The 24,558-nt window shown below is 38.5% G+C and overlaps 1 long non-coding RNA gene across 2 annotated transcripts; it reads right to left on the bottom strand.

Annotated features, from left to right (window-relative positions):
* Window positions 1–3,357: 3,357 nt before the first annotated feature.
* On the bottom strand, window positions 3,358–23,500 carry LOC142548366 (uncharacterized). Of its 2 annotated transcripts, none has more exons than XR_012820961.1 (3): window positions 22,994–23,499; window positions 9,208–9,313; window positions 3,358–3,509 (listed from the first exon to the last, which is right to left on the bottom strand). It is a non-coding gene; the product is annotated as an uncharacterized LOC142548366 (long non-coding RNA). The 2 variants fall into 2 exon arrangements; XR_012820960.1 differs by having other exon boundaries at window positions 3,454–3,587; window positions 22,994–23,500.
* Window positions 23,501–24,558: the final 1,058 nt, after the last annotated feature.

Here is a 24,558-nt window from a genome sequence, read left to right as displayed (position 1 = left end):
CATTACCCTTTTGTGAGCATTGTGTTACCATTAAACAACACAGATTAAAGTTTGGCACTTCTACTGCCAGGAGCAAAAGTATATTGGAGCTGATTCATTCAGATGTTTGGCAAGCACCGGTTGTATATCTAGGAGGAGCGAGATACTTTGTCTCGTTCATTGATGATTTCTCTAGGAGATTTTGGGTGTATCCGATCAAGAAGAAATCAGATGTTTTCCAGATCTTCAAAGATTTCAAAGCGCGGATTGAACTTGATTTAGAAAAGAAAATCAAGTGTTTGAGGACTGACAATGGAGGAGAATATACCAGTGACGAATTTGATGCATTTTGTCAACATGAGGGCATCAAAAGACAATTTACGACGGCTTACACACCTCAACAGAATGGAGTGGCGGAGCGAATGAATAGAACCTTGTTGAACAGAACAAGAGCTATGTTGAGGACTGCAGGTCTAGAAAAGTCATTTTGGGCAGAAGCAGTCAAAACCGCTTGTTATATTATCAATCGTTCTCCTTCAGTGGCGATTGATCTGAAGACTCCGATGGATATGTGGACTGGGAAGTCGACAGATTATTCTCATTTGCATACATTTGGAAGTCCTGTGTACGTTCGTACAATGAGCAAGAAAGATCGAAGTTTGATTCAAAATCCAGAAAATGTAGCTTCTTGGGTTATGCTGATGGAGTAAAGGGGTTTCGCTTGTGGGATCCTACTGTTTACAAGCTTGTCATCAGCAGGGATGTTATCTTTGAGGAAGATAAAGTAAAGGGAGACAAAGGCACATCGAATTCAGAAACTACTATTTTTCAGGTGGAAAATAAGACGAACAAAGGTCAAGTTTCTTGTGAAGCAGTAGCAGAGCACGAAGAACAAGAACATGTTGAGTTTGAGGTTTCCAATGTGAGGCAGTCAACTCGAGACAGAAGACCACCAGGTTGGCTTTTAGATTATGTCACTGAAAGCAATATTGCATATTGTCTATTATCAGAGGATGGTGAGCCATCGAGTTTCCACGAGGCTACTCAAAGCTCGGATGTATCCTTGTGGATGATAGCAATGCAAGAAGAATTGGAGGCATTGGACAAGAATAAAACTTGGGATCTTGTTACACTACCACGAGGGAGGAAAGCCATTGGAAACAGATGGGTCTATAAGATCAAGCGTGATGGCAATAACCAAGTGGAGCGGTATCGTGCTAGATTGGTGATAAAAGGGTATGCTCAGAAAGAAGGCATTGACTTCAATGAGATATTTTCTTCAGTGGTTCGGATTACGACAGTCAGAGTAGTGTTGGCATTATGTGCGGTGTTTGACCTACATCTAGAACAGCTAGATGTGAAAACAGCGTTTCTTCATGGAGATCTTGAAGAAGAAATCTATATGCTCCAGCCATAAGATTTTGCGGAAAAAGACAAAAAGAACTTGGTTTGCAGGTTGAACAAATCTCTGTACGGTCTCAAACAGGCGCCGAGGTGTTGGTACAAGTGATTTGATTCCTATATCATTAGCCTTGGATACAACATATTATGTGCAGACCTTTGTACATATTTCAAGAGGTCTGATGATGATTATATCATTTTGTTCTTGTATGTGGACGACATGTTGGTAGCAGACCCCAACAAAGATCAGGTCCAAGGATTGAAGACACAGTTGGCTAGGGAATTTGATATGAAGGACTTGGGACCAGCAAACAAGATTCTAGGGATGCAAGTTCACCGAGATAGAAGTAATAGAAAGATTTGGCTTTCACATATTGAAGAAAGTCTTGCAACGCTTCAACATGAAAGATAGTAAGCCAATCTCGATCCCTCTTCCTGTTAACTTCAAGTTATCATCCGAGATGTGTCCTAGCAGTGAAGCAGAAAGGATAGAGATGTCTCGAGTACCATATGCATCGGCAGTGGGAAGTTTGATGTTCGCCATGATCTGTACAAGACCGGACATTGCTCAAGCAGTGGGAGCAGTTAGTCGGTATATGGCGAATCCTGGACGAGAGCATTGGAGCACTGTTAAGAGGATCCTTCGATATATTAAGGGTACCTCGAATGCTGCATTATGTTATGGAGGATCAGATTTTACACTCAGGGGCTATGTCGATTCAGATTATGCAGGGGATCCTGATAAGAGGAAAGCTACTACTGGTTATGTGTTTACACTTGCAGGAGGAGCAGTAAGCTGGGTTTCAAAACTGCAAACAGTTGTGGCGTTATCTACAACAGAGGCAGAATACATGACAGCTACTCAAGGTTACAAGGAGGCAATATGGATTAAAAGGTTATTGGAGGAGATCAGGCACAAACAAGAAAATGTTTCTTTGTTTTGTGACAGTCAGAGTGCCTTGCACATCGTAAGAAATCCAGCCTTTCATTCCAGGACAAAACACATTGGATTACAATTTCACTTTGTACGGGAAGTAGTAGAAGAAGGAAGCGTGGATATGCAGAAGATCAATACGAAGGACAGCATAGCTGATTTTCTGACCAAGCCAGTGAACACTGATAAGTTTGAGGGGTGTAGATCCTCAAGTGGCCTAGCAGAAACGTAAGCAGCAGGGAATGGCAAGATTGAAAAGATGTGTGGAGATGTGTGATTCTCAATCAAATCTCCAAGTTGGAGAAATGTCGGCAAGAAAAATATATGCATTAAATGAGGGGTCATCAATGTTAGCAATTGGAAAATTAGGCAGACAAAATTGTTGACGAGGATTTTTCAGAGGACGCGTTTTTAACGCGTCTTCACACTGACAGAAGTTTTATAAATAGAGCTTCCTCCTTCATTCTGAAATCATCCTTTCTTCGAGTTTTCTCTCATCTTATAAGCATTTGAATGCTTAGTTTTATAATATTTGTGAGGTGTTTTGTTCTCCTGTATTAAGAAAGTGTGTGATCTCTTTGAAACACAGTGAGTGAGTTGTACACCACAAAATATTATAGTGGAATTCTTTTCATCTTGCCCGTGGTTTTTACCCTAATAATTTTTAGGGGTTTTCCACGTAAATCTCGGTGTCCAGTTTATTCTTTATTTTCGAGATTTGTTATCTCAAATTCCGCACGTGGGACCAACATACAGAGCTATAGCTCTCATTTTTTTACAGCTCCCCCATTGTCACATCTTTCGTCACACACTCAAAATCCGATCCAGCTGGGTGACAAACACAATGTTTGGTATCTGTAAAATCACCCACCATGGTACATTTATTAAGATCAAGAAATCTTTTCAGTCACAGTTGGTTGATCCGAGGCAGAATGATCCAGATTTATTTGTTCGGTATCAATGACTCGTAGAACTTGGTAAGTTAACGGCTATCGAATCCGAACCCTTTTTATCTATCGCCGGAGGATCGGTATCCATTCTATCTGGGGTTAGATTCATCTGGTTGAGGTTTAGTTCGGGTGAGTTATTTTTAGAGAGTAGATCCATGAATTCGTTGAGTAACCGTTGGAACATTTCTGTTCGATGCCATAGCTGGAAGAATATCTTCCTGAAGGAGACTGTGCTTTTTCATTCCCTGTCACAAGGCCACGATTTTAATTGTGACAACCCAAACAGACGAGCCATAGTTACTGAGAGCAACTCAATTTCCTTTCTCCGCATGGACAATTGCTTTACACCACTTTTCAAACATTCAAAATGAAAGGAACTTTCAAAAAAAAAAAAACGAAAGAAGGAACAAAAATTGCTTATACTATGAAGTTGTGTATAAACATATAAAAAGAGAGCTTACAAGGTTGAAGATAAACAGTTTTCTTATGTACCAAATGAATTTATTATCTCAATCTGATTCTGTTCAGTCTAACAAATTAGAGATGCAGTCTGAAATTGGCTAGAAAATTAGAAGATTAATTATTAAATCAACATTATTCTAACCCAACAAAGCCATATCCTCCCTGCTCACTATGTGCAACTAGGATCATTCATCTTCTTGGAACATTTTTCTATCAAAGGTAGTCTATTCACACATTAAAAAGAAACCTCGAAACGGCAGCTCTAGAGATTTCCTTGTTACCCGTTATTGTTGTTATTCGGCCCTTGTTTTATATCTCAGGATTATGGTGTAGTTGATAGGCCTGTATTGATACACTTGACACTGTAGATCTTGATTTTTAACATGTGTTGTTGTTCCTTTTAGTTCTAGGAGAGATATGTAAATGAGTTTATCAAATCGCTGCCTAATAGCTTACAGAAAAATATATAGTTAGACAAAAGTTATGATGGATACAAGTGATTGAATACAAATCAATCCAGATTTTCAAGGAGTTTGGAGAACCCTTCAACCTCGGTTGTCTATGCAGCATGCTCTTGGAAAGTCCAACAAAATTTAAATAGTAGGATTGGAAGAACAAATGGATTATACGTGTTAAATCTCATAAGAACTTTTCTCATAAACTGGAGAAACTCAATTGTTCAGCTTACAGAGAGGAAAATGAGCTCTCGAAGTTGTTGTCCAACAGAAGAAAAAGACTATTTATACTAACTAAAATAGGAAGAAAACGTATTACTAAAAACGTGTTCAGATGAAACTTATTCTAGTAACACTCCCCTTCAAGATTGGTGTAGGTTCAAGACACCAATCTTGGATAGGAGATAAGAATGTTGTTCCCGACTGAGTCCCTTGGTGAAGATGTCAGCTATTTGCTCTGTGGTAGGGATATGTGCGGTTTTGATCACGCCACTCTTTATCTTTTCTCTAATCAGATGGCAATCAATCTCTATGTGCTTGGTGCGCTCATGATATAATGGATTCGCAGCAATGTGAAGCACTGCTTGGTTATCACAATACAAAGTTGGAATTGAAAGTAATGTCACTCCCATATCTGTCAGTAGCCCAATTATCCATGTAATCTCACAAGTGGTGCTTGCCATTGCTCGATATTCCGCTTCGGCGGAGGAGCATGACACTGTATTTTGCTTCTTAGACTTCCAAGAGATCAAAGATTCTCCCAAATCGATACAATAACCTGTGATCGAACGGCGTGTCATCGGACATGATGTCCAATCGGAGTCACAATAAGCATGCAGAGAAAAAACATTATTGGCACATAACAAAATGCCCAATCCTGGTGCAGACTTCAAGTAGCGCAAAACACGTATTGCCGAGTCCATGTGTGATTTCTTTGGTGCATGCATAAATTGACTTAGGACTTGCACAGCATAACAAATGTCAGGTCTTGTAATTGTAAGGTAAATGAGTCTACCAACCAATCTTTTATAAGCACTGGGATCAGACAACAAATCATCAGTGAGGCCAGAAGTAAAACTCTGTTGGTTAAACACATCAAGTTCATGACTGGTCAGCTTTTGGTGCTGAATAACAGGAGTATCACAAACTTTAGCACCTGTCAAACCCGAGTCTGCTAGCAATTCTAACACATATTTACGTTGGTTGAGATAAATCCCTGCCTTGGAGCGAGCAACTTCTATGCCGAGAAAATAACGCAATGAGCCAAGGTCTTCAATATGAATGTGAGAATGCAAGAAATTCTTTAGATCAGTAATGGCTTTCTCACTACTTCCCGTCACTATAATATCATCTACATATACCAACAATAACGTGATATGAGTACAATCAGGCTTAGTAAAGAGGGAATGATCATTATCGGATTGAACAAAACCTGCTAGCTTCATAACACTAGCAAATTTAGTATTCCACTGCCGAGAAGCCTGCTTAAGACCGTATAGAGACTTAAGCAACCGTAAAACACGTTTCTCCCCTTGAAGAGGATGCCCATGTGGTATTTGCATATACACCTCTTCCTCAAGATCTCCTTGGAGAAAAGCATTGGTGACGTCCATTTGATAAAGGGGCCAATGCTTCGTAGCTGCAACACTTATTAAACAACGTATAGTGACGATCTTGGCTGTGGGGGAGAAAGTATCATGATAATCTACGCCTTCTTGCTGTGTGTATCCCTTGGCTACAAGACGAGCTTTAAAATGATCAACAGTTCCATCTGGATGTCGTTTAATTTTATACACCCACCTACAACCAATAGACTTCTTCCCAACCGGCAACTGAACCAAATCCCAAGTGTGGTTAGACTCTAAGGCTGCTAGTTCTAAATCCATGGCTGCCTTCCACCTAGTGTCTAAGATGGCCTCATGATAAGAGCTAGGCTCTCTGTCAGAAGAAACACATGCCAAAAATTTCTTATAAGGTTGGGAAAATTTAGAATAAGAAAGATAATGGTTTAGAGGATATTTAGAGGTGGCTAAATTGCTGTAAGACAATGTGGGACAAGAATAGTTCTTGGTCCAAATGGGAGGTGTGGAGACACGCAAGGATTTTCTGTGTGGTTGGGAGATTGGATTGTTAGTATGAGGAACAAGCGGTGGGACTGGTTGGTCAAGAGGATCAGAATAAGTAGGTGAGACGTCCCCAACCAAATCTGATGTAATTGAACAAGGGTCTGATGGAAATATAGGTAATAATGGATCTGGAATAGCAAAAGGAAAAATATTTTCATGAAAGACAACATCTCTTGAAGCAAGAAATTTCCCAGTAGCAAGATTCATAACCCTGTACCCTTTTTGAGTGCTAGAATAACCCAAGAATACACAAGAATTAGCTCGAGCAGAGAACTTATCTCGAAGGGTTAAAGAGGTGGCATAACATAGACAACCAAAGACACGAATATGATCAAAGGATGGAGTTTTATGGTACAAGATCTCATAAGGTGTCTTATTCTGAATTAATGGACTGGGGGTACGGTTAATGAGATAACAAGATGTCAAGACACACTCTCCCCAAAATCGTAAAGGTAATGAGGATTGAAACCGCAGAGCACGGGCTATGTCAATATGTGCCTATGTTTACGTTCAACAGCTCCATTTTGTTGTGGGGTGTAAGGACATGAACTTTGATGTATCATGCCTAGAGATTTGAACAACAAGGTGCATTCACTTTTGAAGAAATCACCTGCATTGTCCATTCGGATGATTTTTATGGTGGCAGAGAATTGAGTATGAACCATCCGGAAGAAAACTTTAAGATTTTGCAGCACCTCAACTTTAAAATGCATGAGGTAAACTCAAGTTGCTTTAGAAAAGTCATCAACGATTGTAGGAAAGTATTTCTCATCGTTATGGGTGGGAGTATGGAACCAGAGATCAACATGAATCAACTCAAAACAGCAAGAAGATTTAGATGAACTCATTGAGGGAAATTTAAGTCTTGTTTGCTTAGACATGGGACAAATGGAACAATGGGGAAGACTTACAGATTTCTGCAAAAATGGCAGCAATTGCATTCTAGAAATAGACATGTGTCCAAAGCGTTTATGCCAAAGAAAATTATCACCAGAAACATTGACAATTGAACTATTATTACGAACAGAATTATTGCAAACTGAATCAAGAGACTGAGTAAAAGGTACTAGGATGTGATATGAGCTGGAAAAGAATTTTGTATCAAGATGATAAAGTCCATTGAATTCTTTACCAATCCCCATTAATTTCTCAGTCTTGAGGTCCTGAAATAAACAAAAGTGAGGGTAAAATGTAACAAAACAATTGTGGTCCTTGGTAAACTTGGATATTGAAAGAAGATTGAAGTTGAAATCTGGCATATGCAATACATGGTCAAGTGTGATAGAATTAGTGAGTAAAATAAATCATATTCGACTGACAGAGGCCTTGCTACCATTTGGCAATCCCACATACCTAGGAGAGGTCACTATGGCCTTAGAGTTGTGCAGCAAACTAGAATCACTAACCATATGCGCATTTGAACCACTATCAATTATCCATTGTGATGGAGAATTCGAAGTATCAGGTATACCTGCCATGTTCACAGTTGGTTCAGTGGGAGATTGAACCTTGTGTGTTTCCAACGTCTTTAATATTTCGACATACTGAGATGGTGTGAATACAGACTCACTGGTAGTACTGGTGACTTCTGCATTAGCCATGGGCGGAGTCTCTACTAGTGCAACATCAGTTAAGTTTGCATATGGCCTTTGATTTTTAGGAGCATCCTTGTATGATCTTCCAGTTTGCCCCCTCCTATTTTTGTTAGCTTTGTACAGCTTGTGACCCGGAGGATATCCAACAAGTATGTAACAGAACTCCTTGGTATGACCATTCCAGTGTGTATCTCTTTTCTGATTATTCAGTTTGCCTTGTACAGAGAAAAGGGCTGTCGATGGCAATTCAGCCGTAGAGAGTGACCTGTGTGATTCCTCTTGGGTTATAACAGAGAATGCTTGTCCTACATAAGGCAGAGGGTTCATGATCAAAATTTGGCTTCGAATTTGAGCATAACCGTCATTTAGTCCCATCAAAAACTGTAGAAGCTTGTGTTGCTGATCATGTGCAATGTATTGTCTTGCAGTATCACATTCACACAATGGAAGCGCGACTAATGATGAATACTCATCCCACAACTGCTTCAATCTACAATAATAACTCGACACAGTGTTGCTACCCTGCAGTAAGCGTCCAATTTCTCGATGCAGAGCAAAAATCCGTGAACCATTCACTTTATTGTATTGATCCTTGAGATCATTCCAAACAGCAAATGCATCAATTGTGTAAACAATACCTCCAAAAATTTCTTTCGAAACCGAATTCATGATCATCTCTCCCATTGATGCAAAGATGGTTGTTCAATAGCAGGCTTTCTACACGTACCGTCGATAAATCCAGTTTTATTTTTTGCACGTAATGCGATAAGCATTGCTCGACTCCACACTCCATAATTGTCTGCCCCTGTCAAGTGATCATTAACAAGGCACATACCAGGAGTGTCAAATGGATGAATGTAGAGTGGTCATTGAATCCAATATTATCTGCCATTGAAGATACTCGGAGATAGATAAATCTCGACCGAAGCTCCAGAAAAGAAGAATTGAAGTTATCGCGCACCGATTCTCAAATCGGTGCTGTTACAGAGCAACTCGTCGAAGAAAAAAAATCAAACAAGCATTTTAGATCGGCAATTTTGCTCTGATACCATGTTAAATCTCATAAGAACTTTTCTCATAAACTGGAGAAACTCAATTGTTCAGCTTACAGAGAGGAAAATGAACTCCCGAAGTTGTTGTCCAACAGAAGAAAAAGACTATTTATACTAAACTAAAATAGGAAGAAAACATATTACTAAAAACTTGTTCAGATGAAACTTATTCTACTAACAATACACAATGAGTTTATTTAAAGACGATGCTACTTATAAAATATTTGAGCCCATGTAGATGTGTAAGCGATACCTGAAACAGGTGGAATCAGCTTCAGTGGCAACAACTTTTGAAAAGAATGACTTTCCTGTTCCAGGTGGGCCATATAAAACAAAAGTTCTCCATGGGCGTATTTTGCCTAACATCAGACAATAATTTATGACGAAAAATAAGATTGGTTGATAAAATAAAGTGGTATTTACGCTATGATCATTTTTAATTTCTTAGTTTTTCCCATGGGCGTCTTTTCTTATTTTAAAGTTCTCCATGGGCGTCTTTTCTTATTTTTTCCTTGTCATTTACTCTTTACGTGTATTTTGGTAGCTCGATCAATGGACTAATTGGTCAGTCAGTCGGTCATTATTTATTTCCTTTAATATGTTGTTCATGTCATAAAAGTAAATTATTTTTGGTCGCATAGTAATTTAATACATGAATTTAAATATGTCAAAATGTATGTTTCTATTAACCTTACATCACTTATTTATACTTTTTTTACGGATTGTGTGAACAAAAATATGATTCAAATCTAATTAATTTTGATGGTAGGTGGAAGATTAACGATAAACATAAATATTCATGGTGTGACGATAATATTTTGGGATGATATGTTATATCTATTGATGAGAGTGATATAAATATTGAAGATGTTGGAGATGCAAATTTTGAGACGCTTCATATGGATACGAATTATATGGTATTGAGGTTAAGTTACTAACCAAAATTTGAGGTATAATTTGAGACCAATCTATATAAACAGTTCACGAGAATTGAAAACATATTTGTTTTTTGTAGTTTCAAATGTTAGACATTTTGTTCATGTTGAAATCATCAAAACAAGTGGCCGCTTTGAAACCAGTTATGAAAAATATTACACTGGTAGTGATGTTGGAGTTTGTAAAGATTTTAATGATGAGAGAATTGATAATGGAGAAATTGATGTATGTGGTGGTCATGAGAAAACATATGATGAATATTTTGATGGAGTATTTTTTTTATAATGTTTTAAACAATGAAATGAATGAGCACAAAAAATTGCACAGATTGATAATGTGGTAAATAAAATAGCTGAGCATGAAATTGTTGCGGATTAAGATAATCATGTTGATGAGCTTACATTATGTACAACATAGAAAACACAAGTTGAATGTTCTTATTTAGTACAAGATGTGCAAGATTCTATACTACTAACCATTGTAGGAGATGTTGAAATGAATGTTACTCGCTCTTTTAATAATTTGTCTAACTTTTTTGTGGGTTAAGAGTTTGAGAACAAGGATGAATTTCAAACCAAGTTGTTTAAGATTTATTTAAATGTCCCATTTTAAATAAACGTTATGAAATTCATCACCATCAACATCATCATTGTAGCACATTATCACTAGTTGTAAGGTCGGCTACATGGATATTAGTTATTCAAACTAAGATATTTTCCCATATGTCATCTTTTAGACCAAGATCTAAGATATCCTCTTTAACCACATTTATTCAAATTTTCAATGGCCTACCCCTCCTTCTACTTCTTCCATTAACCTGCTATCAATCTAAGATATGTAGGATTGAGACCATGTTTGGTCTCACAGATCCTTCTATCCCATAAAACTCATGATGTCATCATTCATTTCATTCACTATGCTTTAATCATATGGTTCATATCCTCTCTAATGCATTCAGCATTTTGGATAATAGATCCTAAATAGAAAAAGTTTCACATTCTGTGTCTTCTCGGTCTTCAATCTAAATTAGACTTCCCATTTATATAGATTCAGGACCAAAATTACAAACAAAATATTTCCATTTTTAATGACTAATTCAAAACCTTCATATTAGAACAATATCATCTGCAAACAACATACACCAAAAGGTACCTCATCCTAAATATGCCATGTCAGCTCATCCATAACCAAAGCAAAGAGGTAAATGCTTAAAGTCGATCCTTGATGAAGTCCTACTGCCACAGGAAATTTACTGACATCCCTCCAATAGACCTAGCAATGGTTACAACAGCTTTATACATATCTTTAATGATCTCGATGTAGTATTGAGGCACATGCTTCCTTCTAAGTACCCATCAGATTGATTCTCTAGGCACTCTATCATAGGTTTTATCTAAATCGATAAATATCATATGCATGCTCTTTTCTTATTCTCTATATTTCTCTATCATTTGTCTAATCACGAAAATAGTTTAAATTGAATACCTACCCGAGATAAAACCAAATTGGTTATCTGATACTGTAGTGATACTCCTAATTCTCTGCTCTATCACTTACTCTCATAACTTCATCCTATGGCTAATAAGCTTAATCCTTTTATATTTTGAGCATTCCTATATATTTAATTTATTCTTATAAATTGGCACTACAATATTATGTCTTCAAGATTTTGACATCTTCCTAGTATCTAGAATCCTATTAAAGAGCACGGTCAGTCATTGGATCTCAACTTCTCATAAACACTTCCATACCTCAATTGTTCTCATCCGATCGACCTTCCCCAGTTTCATCCTCTTCGGTGCCTTTGTTACTTCCTTAGCACTAGCTCTTCATTGAAACACTAGATGCCTTACTTTTTGCATCTCAGGTCTACCCACAATTCACTCCTTCGTACTTGTCCCATTGAGTAAATTCTTAAAGTAATCCCTCCACCTAATTAGGATAGCTTTATCTTGCATTAAAATTCTACCTTCTTCGTGCTCGATACACCTGTCATGGCTTAAATATTTTAGTGTTTTGATCCCTGACTTTTTTATCTTAAAAATATATTTCTCTCCTTTTTTGGTACATAGCCTATCATACAAATCATTATAAGTTCTTTTTTTAACATCTCTTACTGCTCCACTACTGAGTCTCTTGGCTTGTTTATACAGCTCATAAGATTCTTGATCTAGCTTCTAGCAAGTTCTTGAACCTTATTATCTTTTCCTTAATGGCTTATTGCACCTCATTGTTCTACCACCATATCTCCTTGTTTAGTCTTCACTTCCCTTTACCCTCTCCAAGTAGTTCCTTCGCCCCACTTATATGGTTAGTCATGAGTTCAAATAACTCAGAGGTATCGGTCTTATTTTTATGCTTTACATCCTCTTATCCTTCGAGGACTAACTAACTATCTAAAATCCTATTCCTAAGAGTTTGGCATACATCTGCCTTCATAGTCCACCACTAGATTCTCGGCTTAATCTGACATTTGTTCACTCTGCTTCTACTCTTAAGGAAAAGATCTAAGACTGATAACCTATGTTGGCTCTTCAAGTGTTCTCCTTGTAACCACCTAGGTCTAGTCTTCTTACAAGAAAGTAATCAATTTGACTTATATCATGCCAACTCCTAAAGGTTACTAAATGACTCTCCGTCTTCTTATAGAAAATATGTACGAGAGCATAGGCCCCCCGGGGGGGACGAGGGCCAAAGCTCTGCCCCGGTACTATCCCAATATCACTCGCTAAGGCAAAGGCTAGAATAGAAATCTCTGTGTTATTTTGAACCAGAAAGCCTTGACCTCAATGGACCCTCTCATATCCAACTTTATCCTTACCTACATGGCCATTTAAATCTCGTCTAAGAAGATCTTTTCCTTACAGGAGATTCTACTAACTACGTCTCCTACAGTGTCCCAAATTTCCTTCTTAGTCTCATCATCTAATCTCACTTGTGGTGCATACGCACTAATGATATGAATGATCTTTGGTTCTAAGGCTAAAGTTGTGTTAATATCCTATCTCCAAGCCTCCTAACCGCAACAATTGCATCCCTATAGGCTTTATCCACCACTATTTCTACTCCATTTCTAGTTTTATTCATTACTAAACATAAAAGTTTAAAACCTTCTTTTAATTCCACGTTGTCTCTTGATGACAAGCTATGTTTACCTTCCTTCTCCCCATGACATCCACTAAATCTATTAAATAGCCTGTCAATGTTCCTATGTTCCAAGATGCTAATCTAACCTTCTTAATCCTAGTCTAAAATAGCTTCTTTACTCGCCCCCATCCAGTAAGGTGCGAGAACCCATCTGTGGGGACCTGAACCTAATTCATTTTCTTAATCATTATTAGGATCAATTAATTAATCTAGGTCAAAAAAAATTTTTTTTTAAATACTCGAGTGCGCAACATATGAAATAATTCTTATTTCATTTACAAGATCAACATCCAGATCTAAAGTACAAGTTTTGTACAAAAGTAAATCATAACAAACTACTGTTCATTCACTACATATCAGGTAATGAAACAAATCTACTTCTAAGTCCGGATCTCCACGCTAATCTTTATCACCCATCCTCTTCTTGACCCTGATCCTGTCCCACCTGTTGTCATGCACACATACAAACACAACAACAGCCGGATAACTCCGGTGAGAAATATATTCCCAGTATAAACAACGTATACATGCTATCATATAAACAGATATCAATAACATGTATCATAATCTGAAAGATATGAATCGATATAAAACTGTAAATCAACTCGTGACTCATAATCTCATACTCGACTCTTCTCTAATCTAAGGATCCCGGTCTAACTCAGACTTTGGCATTCTGTATCGAATCTCAGCGATAGAAGTCGATCTACGTCTAAGCAACATCGATACACCAAAAGTCCAGTGTCTTGGCGGCTCTGCCAAAGAGTAGGCACATCTGCCCAAACTCTATACATGCTTTACTATAAATCAATAGACTAAGCATATCAATCTCATTAATTGCAAACATCAATGCAATGAATAAATTATGTGGCTTCGAAAAACTCAAGTCAGATCTAACTTGAGTCGTATCTTCCCGGTTCAACATTGATTTATACCTTTCTCTTGTCAATCTGACGAAGTCGAAGTCTTGAATTCAAATCTGTCAAAACTCAATCTGGCAATGACAATATTGAGGAGTACAATATCAATATACAACTCAATCAATACTGGATATAATCAGAACTCAATCTAATTCTGTTTCAACGGCATAACTGCACAATCTCAATATACCCAGTAAAACAGATATCAACAGATATCAATCTCAACAACTCATAATCGATAATAAACTCAATCTGATATCAAATCTGTATAATCTCAATCAAATTCAATCTGAAAATCATAACAATTCCATACGGTATCCGTTCTTCAATCTGATTTCGATTATACAACGATAACAATATCAGGAACAAATAATATCAGTCATATCAGAATTTCTTCCATATCATATTTTCAAATCATATCAAAACATAATAAAACTTACGTCCAGTTGAAGTCTTTGTCGATAGGAACACGGTACTGAACTCGGATTGAAATTCTGAAGGACGGATCTTGCAAAAATCAAAATTATAATCTTCGAAGGAACTTGAAATTTCCCTGGCACTTTTCTCGTTCTCTTCCTTGCAAGTCTGAAGAAATAAGAAACTTATCATATTATATGCATGCCAAATCCAAGTGGCTTCATCTTTGAACTGCACGTCTCGCGCATATGCGCGACCTCCCTCGGCGCATATGCGCAACACCTACTGGTCTCAGCAATCTTTCTTTCCTCAGCTCGCGCATATGCGCGTCCTATTCCGGTGCATATGCGCGAGGTTCTCTGCCATACTCGCGCATATGCGCGGGTCCTGGTCGCGCATATGCGCGAGGTTCTCTGCCTACCTCGCGCATATACGCCCTGCTCGGTCGCGCATATGCGCGAGGGGTTCAGTCCTCGCACATAATTCAAGTCTTTTTTTATCTTTCCCGGTCTGATCATTTCCGTCTATAATCACATCAATGATCAATAAATCATTTCAGATTACAATAACATAATTCTCGAGCATTACATTTCTCCCTCTCTAAGATTTGATTTCGTCCCCGAAATCACATGCAATCAAATCAGATACAATAAGAAATGGATAACAGAAGTTAAACAGGAAAATCACATCAGTGAAATAACTTTGGAAATTTCTGTCTCATGTCTGACTCAATCTCCCAAGTAGCTTCTTCGATGCCATGACGACTCCACTGAAATTTCACAAGCGGAAAGAATCTGGATCGGCTTTTCAAAATAACTCAGTGTACTCATCAAGTTCTTCCTCGTCTGGGTGAAGAATATGAGATGCATCAGGAAGATACTTCTGCAATAAAGATACATGAAAGACATCATGTATTCAAGATAGAGAAGGCGGTAAGGCGAGTCGATAGGCACGATCTCCTATCTTCTCGAGAATCTCATAAGGACTGATATATCATGGAGACAACTTCTTTTCTTGCCAAATCTGACAATGCCTCTTAAAGAATAAATCTTCAGAAATACTCTGTCTCCTGCCTCAAATACCAACGGTCGACGACGAACATTGGTATATTTGGCCTGTGTGTCTTGAGCTGTCTTCATTCTCTTCTGAATCAGTTTCACTTTTTCCGTCATATCTCGGATCATATCAGGCCCAATCTCAGGTACCTCGGAGATATCGTCCCAATAAAGAGGGGATATGCACTTCTTGCCGTACAACGCTTCAAATGGAGCCATCTCTATACTCGTCTGATAGGTGTTGTTGTACGAAAATTCACAAAGAGGCAAAGAATCTTGCCAACTAGTGCCAAAATCTAGCACTAGAGCTCTAAGCATATCTTCCAATGTCTGGATAGTCCGCTCTGACTGTCCGTCGGACTGTGGATGATATGCAGTACTAAGGTGCAATTTAGTATCTAGAGCTTGCTGCAAACTGTGCCAAAAGTGCGAAGTAAACCGAGGATCACGGTCTGATACAATCGACTTCGGCACTCCATGCAATCTGACCACTTCTCTGACATAGATCTCTGTCACCTGGTCATGTCTGTACGTCATCTTGTACGGAATAAAATATGCTGATTTGGTTAATCTGTCAATCACAACCCAAATCGCATCACAACCTCGGGAGGATCGCGGTAGCTTCGTCACAAAATCCATAGAAATGTGATCTCATTTCCATTCAGGAATAGACAAACTATGCAACAAACCTCCTGGTTTCTTTCTTTCGGCTTTCACCTGTTGGCAATTCAAACATTTTGATACAAACTCTACAATATCTGCTTTCATTTGTTTCCACCAAAACTGTCTTTTCAAATCATTATACATCTTTCTACCACCAGGATGAATACTGAATCGACTAAGGTGCGCTTCTGACAATATCTGTCGTTTCAAATCTGAAACATCTGGCACAACGAGACGATTATTCACATACAATACATCATCACGTACCTGATATTGTGATCGATGCCCTGCTCTGACCATCGAAATCGAGTTCTGCACATTCTGATCAACTTTTTGAGCGTCTTTAATTCTCAAAATCAGCTCTGGTTCAACTTGAACAGCATAGAGTCTCAATGGTTGACAATCTGTCTCAAATATCAATCCAAAAAGACAGCAATATTCAATCAAATTCGAAACACCGATCGTCGATAAGGACAAAGAACATACCTTTCGACTCAGTGCATCAGCTGCTGCATTCGACTTTCCAGGATAGTATTTGATCTCACAATCAAAATCTTTCAGTAAATCAAGCCATCTTCGTTGCCTCATATTCAGTTCTGACTGTGAAAACAGATATTTCAAACTCTTGTGATCAGAATAAATCTCAAACTTCTCACCGTATAGATAGTGTCGCCAAATCTTCAATGCAAAGACAATGGCTGCCAATTCAAGATCATGAATTGGGTTGCGAGACTCATGTGGCTTCAATTGTCTCGAGGCATAGGCAATAACATGTCCTCGCTGCATCAAAACACAACACAATCCTCTGTGAGAAGCATCACAATAAATGACAAAATCACCAGTACCTGACGGGATAGTCAACACCGGAGCACTGGTCAATCTTTTCTTCAATTCGAGGAAGCTGGATTCACATTCCTCTGACCAAGTGCATTCTTCTGAGTCAATTGAGTAATAGGCTTAGCAATGCTCTAGAAATCTTTAATAAATCGACGGTAATAGCCTGCTAAACCCATAAAACTGCGTATCTCTGGCACAGATGTCGGTCTAGGCCAACTAATCACTGCCTCAACCTTGCTAGGATCAACAGAAATACCGTTTCCAGATATAATATGTCCCAAAAATACAACTTGTTTCAGCCAGAATTTACATTTAGACAGTTTGGCATACAATTTCTCAGCCCTCAAAATTCCCAGCACAGTTCTCAAATGCTCAGCATGCTCAATCATATTATTCGAGTAAATCAAAATATCATCGATAAAAATAATCACGAAATCATCAAGATACTTCTGAAATATGCGGTTCATCAAACACATAAATACAGCTGGAGTATTGGTTAAACCAAACGGCATGACAATAAACTCATAATGGCCATACCTGGTTCTGAAAGCTGTCTTCGAGATATCAGAATCTTTGACTCTCAGCTGATGATATCCAGATCTCAGATCGATCTTGGAATAAACAGAAGAACCCTGCAACTTATCAAATAAATCATCGATACGAGGCAAAGGATATTTGTTCTTTACCGTAGCCTTGTTCAGTTGCCGATAGTCAATGCAAAGTCTCATTGAACCATCCTTCTTTCTGACACACAATACTGGAGAACCCCAAGGAGAAACACTCGGTCTGATGTAACCCTTGGCTAGTAAATCTTCTAACTGATCTTTCAATTCTTTCAGTTCAATCGGTGCCATTCTGTATGGAGCTCTAGAGATCGGAACTATACATGTTACCAATTCAATGCTGAAGTCTATCTCTCTGACTAGAGGCAAACCCGGAATCTCATCTGGGAAGACATCAGCAAACTCACATACCCCTGGCAAATCAGCCAATGATGGGCTCGATTTCAGTACGTCTACTGAATACACAAGGAAACCCTCTGCTCCTTTCTGTAATAATCGAGTCATAGATAATGCAGATATCAAAGGAATTCTCGATCTAGAACCCTTACCGTAAAATTTCCATTCATCAGCCATATCAGGTCTGAAACTCACAATCTTCTGGAAACAATCTACGGTAGCTCTGTACTTGGTCAGCATATCGATACCAATAATGCAGTCAAAATCAGACAACCCAAGTACAATACAATCCAACTCAATCTCATGCCTGTCATACTGTAGCATACAATGTTTCACAGAATTCACTGATATAATACCTCTCCCCAAAGGTGAAGAGACAGATACTATAGAAGATAATGACTCAACAGGCAATGCACGAATCAATGCAAATCGTTCAGAAGTAAATGTGTGGGATGCATCCGTATCAATCAATACATAATCAGGATAACCACAAAGAGAACAGTTACCTGCAACAACATCGTCTGATGCTTTTTGAGCCTATTTTTCAGTCAAAGCAAATACTCTGGCCTGCTGTCTCGGAGGCTGGCTAACAGTCTGGCTTCCTCCTGGCATCTGCTGTGACTGAGTAGTAGTCGGTGGCTGGAAGGAGTGAACAGCAGCTGATCGTCTATCAATCTGAGCCACTGATCCAGATGATTCTGCTCCCTGGGATCTCTGGGAACTTCGTTGTGGACAGACCCTAGCAAAATGTCCCTGGTGTCTGCAGATGTCGCAACTACCAAATACTCCTTGGCATTGCTATGTGGGATGTCTCCCTCTACAAGTACTGCAATAAGCTCCGGTATAACTCTGTGTGGAACCACTGGAGCTAGATGAACTACTACCAGGCCTCTTGAACTGTCTTCCCCTAGCTTTCAACTGATCTTTCTTTCCACTGCTACTACTGCCACTCTCAAATCTGGGAGGGGGTTGGTGGAACTGAGTGGGAGATTATTGCTGTTTCGGTGCTGGGGCAACATACGAAGCTCCTATCTGCCTAATCAGGCCAGTTTCAGCTCCTTTTGCTCTATTCAAGGCATCAACAAAGTTATTCGGTCGCCTGGTATTCACTAGTGTAAAGATCTTAGGATTCAGCCCATTGATAAACTGATCAGCAACAGCTTCATCATTCTCAGCAACTTGCGGAGCAAAACGTAACAAGGTAGAGAACTTAGTCACATACTCTTCAATATTCAACTGACCCTGTCTCAGATTAGCAAACTCCGCTCCCTTGTCTTTTCTGTAGGATACTGGAAAAAATCTTTGATAAAACTCAGTCTTAAAGATTTTCCAAGTAATAACTGTACCTCGATGCTCCAAAGCCCTCTTAGTCGTAAGTCACCAATTCTTCGCAACATCATGCAACTGGTGCCCAATCAATCTGACTCGGCGCTCATCTATATAATCCAAGGAATCAAACAGCATCTCAATGTCATCTAGCCAACTCTCGCACTCAACATAATTCTCTGTGCCCTTCAAAGTCGGTGGTTTGAGCGACTGAAATCTCTTCAGTAGGGTTTCCATCGGAGTTGTTGTGACATCCATTGGATTGGTGGAGGTATTACCCTGTTCTGCGACTCTTCAAGGAGGCATATCTGATTATCAAAAGGATTAGTAACCAAATACAACAGTTCTGTTTCAGTCCTCCTCTAATCATCTTACTGTTGATCAAGAATCGATTCTGATTCATTCTCACAATACATATTTCCAATCAAATCAGATATTCAGATAAACATGCATTTCAAAGCAGTAAAACATCACAACATAATGCAATGCTAGCATGTAAAAGCAGGAAAGAAAACTCAATCCACCCCGCTCACTAGCTTCTATCTCAGTCAAATAAACCTACAGCTCTCATACCACCTGCTGTGGGGACACGAACTTAATTCATTTTCTTAATCATTATTAGGATCAATTAATTAATCTGGGTCTAAAATTATTTTTTTTTAAATACACGAGTGCGCAACATATGAAATAATTCTTATTTCATTTACAAGATCAACATCCAGATCTAAAGTACAAGTTTTGTACAAAAGTAAATCATAACAAACAATTGTTCATTCACTACATATCAGGTAATGAAACAAATCTACTTCTAAGTCCGGATCTCCACGCTAATCTTTATCACCCATCCTCTTCTTGACCCTGATCATGTCCCACCTGTTGTCATGCACACATACAAACACAACAACAGCCGGATAACTCCGGTGAGAAATATATTCCCAGTATAAACAACGTATACATGCAATCATATAAACAGATATAAAAGCAAGAAACAGATATCAATAACATGTATCATAATCTGAAAGATATGAATCGATATAAAACTGTAAATCAACTCGTGACTCATAATCTCATACTCGACTCTTCTCTAATCTAGGGATCCCGGTCTAACTCAGACTTTGGCATTCTGTATCGAATCTCAGCGATAGAAGTCGATCTACGTCTAAGCAACATCGATACACCAAAAGTCCAGTGTCTTGGCGGCTCTGCCAAAGAGTAGGCACATCTGCCCAAACTCTGTACATGCTTTAATATAAATCAATAGACTAAGCATATCAATCTCATTAATTGCAAACATCAATGCAATTAATAAATTATGTGGTTTTGGGAAACTCAAGTCAGATCTAACTCGAGTCATATCTTCCCGGTTCAACATTGATTTATACTTTTCTCTTGTCAATCTGACGAAGTCGAAGTCTTGAATTCAAATTTGTCAATACTCAATCTGGCAATGACAATATTGAGGAGTACAATATCAATATACAACTCAATCAATACTTGATATAATCAGAACTCAATCTAATTCTGTTTCAACGGCATAACTGCACAATCTCAATATACCCAGCAATACAGATATCAACAGATATCAATCTCAACAACTCATAATCGATAACAAACTCAATCTGAAATCAGATCTGTATAATCTCAATCAAATTCAATCTGAAAATCATAACAATTCCATACGGTATCCGTTCTTCAATCTGATTTCGATTATACAACGATAACAATCTCAGGAACAAATAATATCAGTCATATCAGGATTTCTTCCATATCATATTTTCAAATCATATCAAAACATAAAAATCTTACGTCCAGTTGAAGTCTTTGTCGATAGGAACACGGTACTGAACTCGGATTGAAATTATGACGGACGGATCTTGCAAAATTCAAATTATAATCTTCGAAGGAACTTGAAATTTCCCTGGCACTTTTCTCGTTCTCTTCCTTGCAAGTCTGAAGAAATAAGAAACTTATCATATTATATGCATGCCAAGTCCAAGTGGCTTCATCTTTGAACTGCACGTCTCGCGCATATGCGCGACCTCCCTAAGCGCATATGCGCGAGACCTACTGGTCTCGGCAATCTTTCTTTCCTCAGCTCGCACATATGCGCGTTCTCTCCCGGCGCATATGCGCGAGGTTCTCTGCCATACTCGCGCATATGCGCGGGTCCTGGTCGCGCATATGCGCGAGGTTCTCTGCCTACCTCGCGCATATACGATCCTGCTCGGTCGCGCATATGCGCGAGGGGTTCAGTCCTCGCACATAATTCAAGTCTCCTTTTATCTTTCCTGGTCTGATCATTTCCGTCTATAATCACATCAATGATCAATAAATCATTTCAGATTACAATAACAAAATTCTCGGGCATTACATTTCTCCCCCTCTAAGATCTAATTTCGTCCTCGAAATCACAGGCAATCAAATCAGATACAATAAGAAATGGATAACAGAAGTTAAACAGGAAACTCACATCAGTGAAATAACTTTGGGAATTTCTGTCTCATGTCTGACTCAATCTCCCAAGAAGCTTCTTCGATGCCATGACGACTCCACTGAATTTTCACAAGCGGAAAGAATCTGGATCGGCTTTTCAAAATAACTCAGTGTCTTATCAAATTCTGCCTCGTCTGGGTGAAGAATATGAGATGCATCAGGAAGATACTTCCGCAATAAAGATACATGAAAGACATCATGTATTCCAGATAGAGAAGGCGGTAAGGCGAGTCGATAGGCACGATCTACTATCTTCTCGAGAATCTCATAAGGACCGATATATCGTGGAGATAACTTCCCTTTCTTGCCAAATCTGACAATGCCTCTTAAAGGAGAAATCTTCAGAAATACTATGTCTCCTGCCTCAAATACCAACGGTCGACGACGAACATTGGCATATTTGGCATGTCTGTCTTGAGCTGTCTTCATTCTCTTCTGAATCGGTTTCACTTTTTCAGTCATATCTCGGATCATATCAGGCCTAATCTCAGGTACCTCGGAGATATCGTCCCAATAAAGAGGGGATCTGCACTTCTTGCCGTACAACGCTTCAAATGGAGCCATCTCTATACTCGTCTGATAGCTGTTGTTGTACGAAAATTCACAAAGAGGCAAAGAATCTTGCCAACTAGTGCCAAAATCTAGCACTACAGCTCTAAGCATATCTTCTATACTTGTACTCTGCCATACTCGCGCATATGCGCGGGGTTCTCTGCCATACTCGCGCATATGCGCGGGTCCTAGTCGCGCATATGCGTGAGGTTCTCTGCCTACCTCGCACATATGCGTCCTGCTCCGTCGCGCATATGTGCGAGGGGTTCAGTCCTCGCACATAATTCAAGTCTTCTTTTATCTTTCTCGATCTGATCTTTCCGTCTATAATCACATCAATTATCAATAAATTATTTCAGATTACAATAACAAAATTTTCGGGCATTACACCATCACTGCAACCTGATGCCACTGAGGGCGACGACCTAGCACTTTGCGTTAAGCTGTTTGAACTAATCTCCATATGAAGAGGTGTGACGCCATAGTTGGTTGGCTGTCACAGGCATAACACCAACGATGATATATTTTTTCCAACACTTCTCCTTTATCCAGGCTTGTGACCGACTATTTCAATGGGCAGAGTTCATGTGACCTTTCATATTGGAGAAAAATTCAACGACTCATTTTGTTAAATGAAATAGTTGGGAGGTCTACTTACTAATTTTCACACACAGCTCAATCAAACAAACAAAAAAACTTATCGAGGAAAAGGGTATCAAAATCAGAAATCTAACCCATAAAGATCTGGGTGAACTTCACCGGAATAATCAGCGCCTACAACAACGCTTGTTTAGCACTCTCCAAACCCGCGACATCGCCCCACTTAACATTGGGTTTTCCCCCTAATAAGAGCTGAATTCAACCTAGCCCGAAGCTTTTCCCCGTCATTTTCATCCTTGTCTTTGGTCTTGGGTCGGGTCACTACAGCAGCATCGCCGTTCGATGTAGGACCCAACCCGCCCTGATCGAGCACATATAGGATCTCCCATCCCGCCGCAAGTACGTATTCGATTGTCTGTTCTTTGAAATTGCCATGCATCGCTTCCGATCATAAATTTTTGCACAAGCAGATCCAAATTCTAGTCTTAATTTTTTGTTTTTCTTTTTGCGTGTGAATTCGGAAGATGGTGGTTAGATGAAGGTTTGCTGGAAATGTAGATTCTCGAATTACGTTTAGATCAGAGTAGGAGTGACTCCGAGTAGTAGTAGACGGAACGTAAGACCATGCTTTTACATTTCCACGTGGAATTCGCGTGACTGGGGATTCTATGCAATGTCATATAATTTGAGTCCAATTTCAAGCCCAATAAGGATTTTGATAAAGGTTTATCAATTAAGAAAAGTATATGAAGGCCCAATATCTAAGGCCCAAAAATATTTATGATTTTGGTTTGTCCAATTTTAATTTTAATCCATTATCTTTATATTGTTTTTACAGTTTTAATTATTTTTTCAAACATAACGTTATGTGACACTGATGAGACGTTGAATTGAGCCAATGTATTGTTAATGTATGCGGTGTTTCATATTAAACTTCCAATGAAAAAAATTAAGATTATCAAAGTCTGAAAAGCATAATACTAAAACTCAATTTCAATAACATAAATTATCAAAATTGTATAGAAGCAATAGTACAAAACAAAAATTATAATTTTTACTAAAAAATATATTCGCAGGCCTCGACGAAGAAATAATATCTCCATAATAATATTAATATTTATTAATATAAACATGACTTTTACTACTGGAATATACAAAGAAATTTTTAGCCCTATTTCGTCTCTCCGTTCAACTTTCCAGAAAATAAAGCCACATAATAAGATTTTCTATTTGGAAAACATTTTCGCCCTTACATAACTTCCCAAAAAATCATCATTATTTTAAATTTGATTTTTCACTACTTCATAAATATACTCAGTTACTGTATCATATTTAATCCACTAAATTATATATTTAAAGTGTAAATTACCTCATACATCATGACAATAAAGATTAAATATAATTAAGATGGAAGAGCAAACGTAAATAATCTATTTTCATCCAGTATCTCGTGGGCTTGACATTCCTTTCGTCCTGAGATTCCGGCAGGGACAGCGCGGTGCCACGGCTCCGCTCTTGGATCCTACCACGATATAAGCATTATTCGTTAATTCGAAAACTAAAACGTATTTCCTTCATACTCCATTTATTCTCCTGAAGTCGTTCAATAATAAATATTGTGCATCCATGTGCAAGTGACCGGGACAAAAAACTCATACATACATACATACATACATATATATATATGTATATATGTATA

The sequence above is a fragment of the Primulina tabacum genome, chromosome 1 (assembly GCF_025594145.1).
Source record: "Primulina tabacum isolate GXHZ01 chromosome 1, ASM2559414v2, whole genome shotgun sequence".
Lineage (NCBI taxonomy): Eukaryota > Viridiplantae > Streptophyta > Magnoliopsida > Lamiales > Gesneriaceae > Primulina > Primulina tabacum.
The sequence above is the reverse complement of the archived record's forward strand: the minus strand, read 5'-3'. Positions and strand labels throughout refer to the sequence as shown.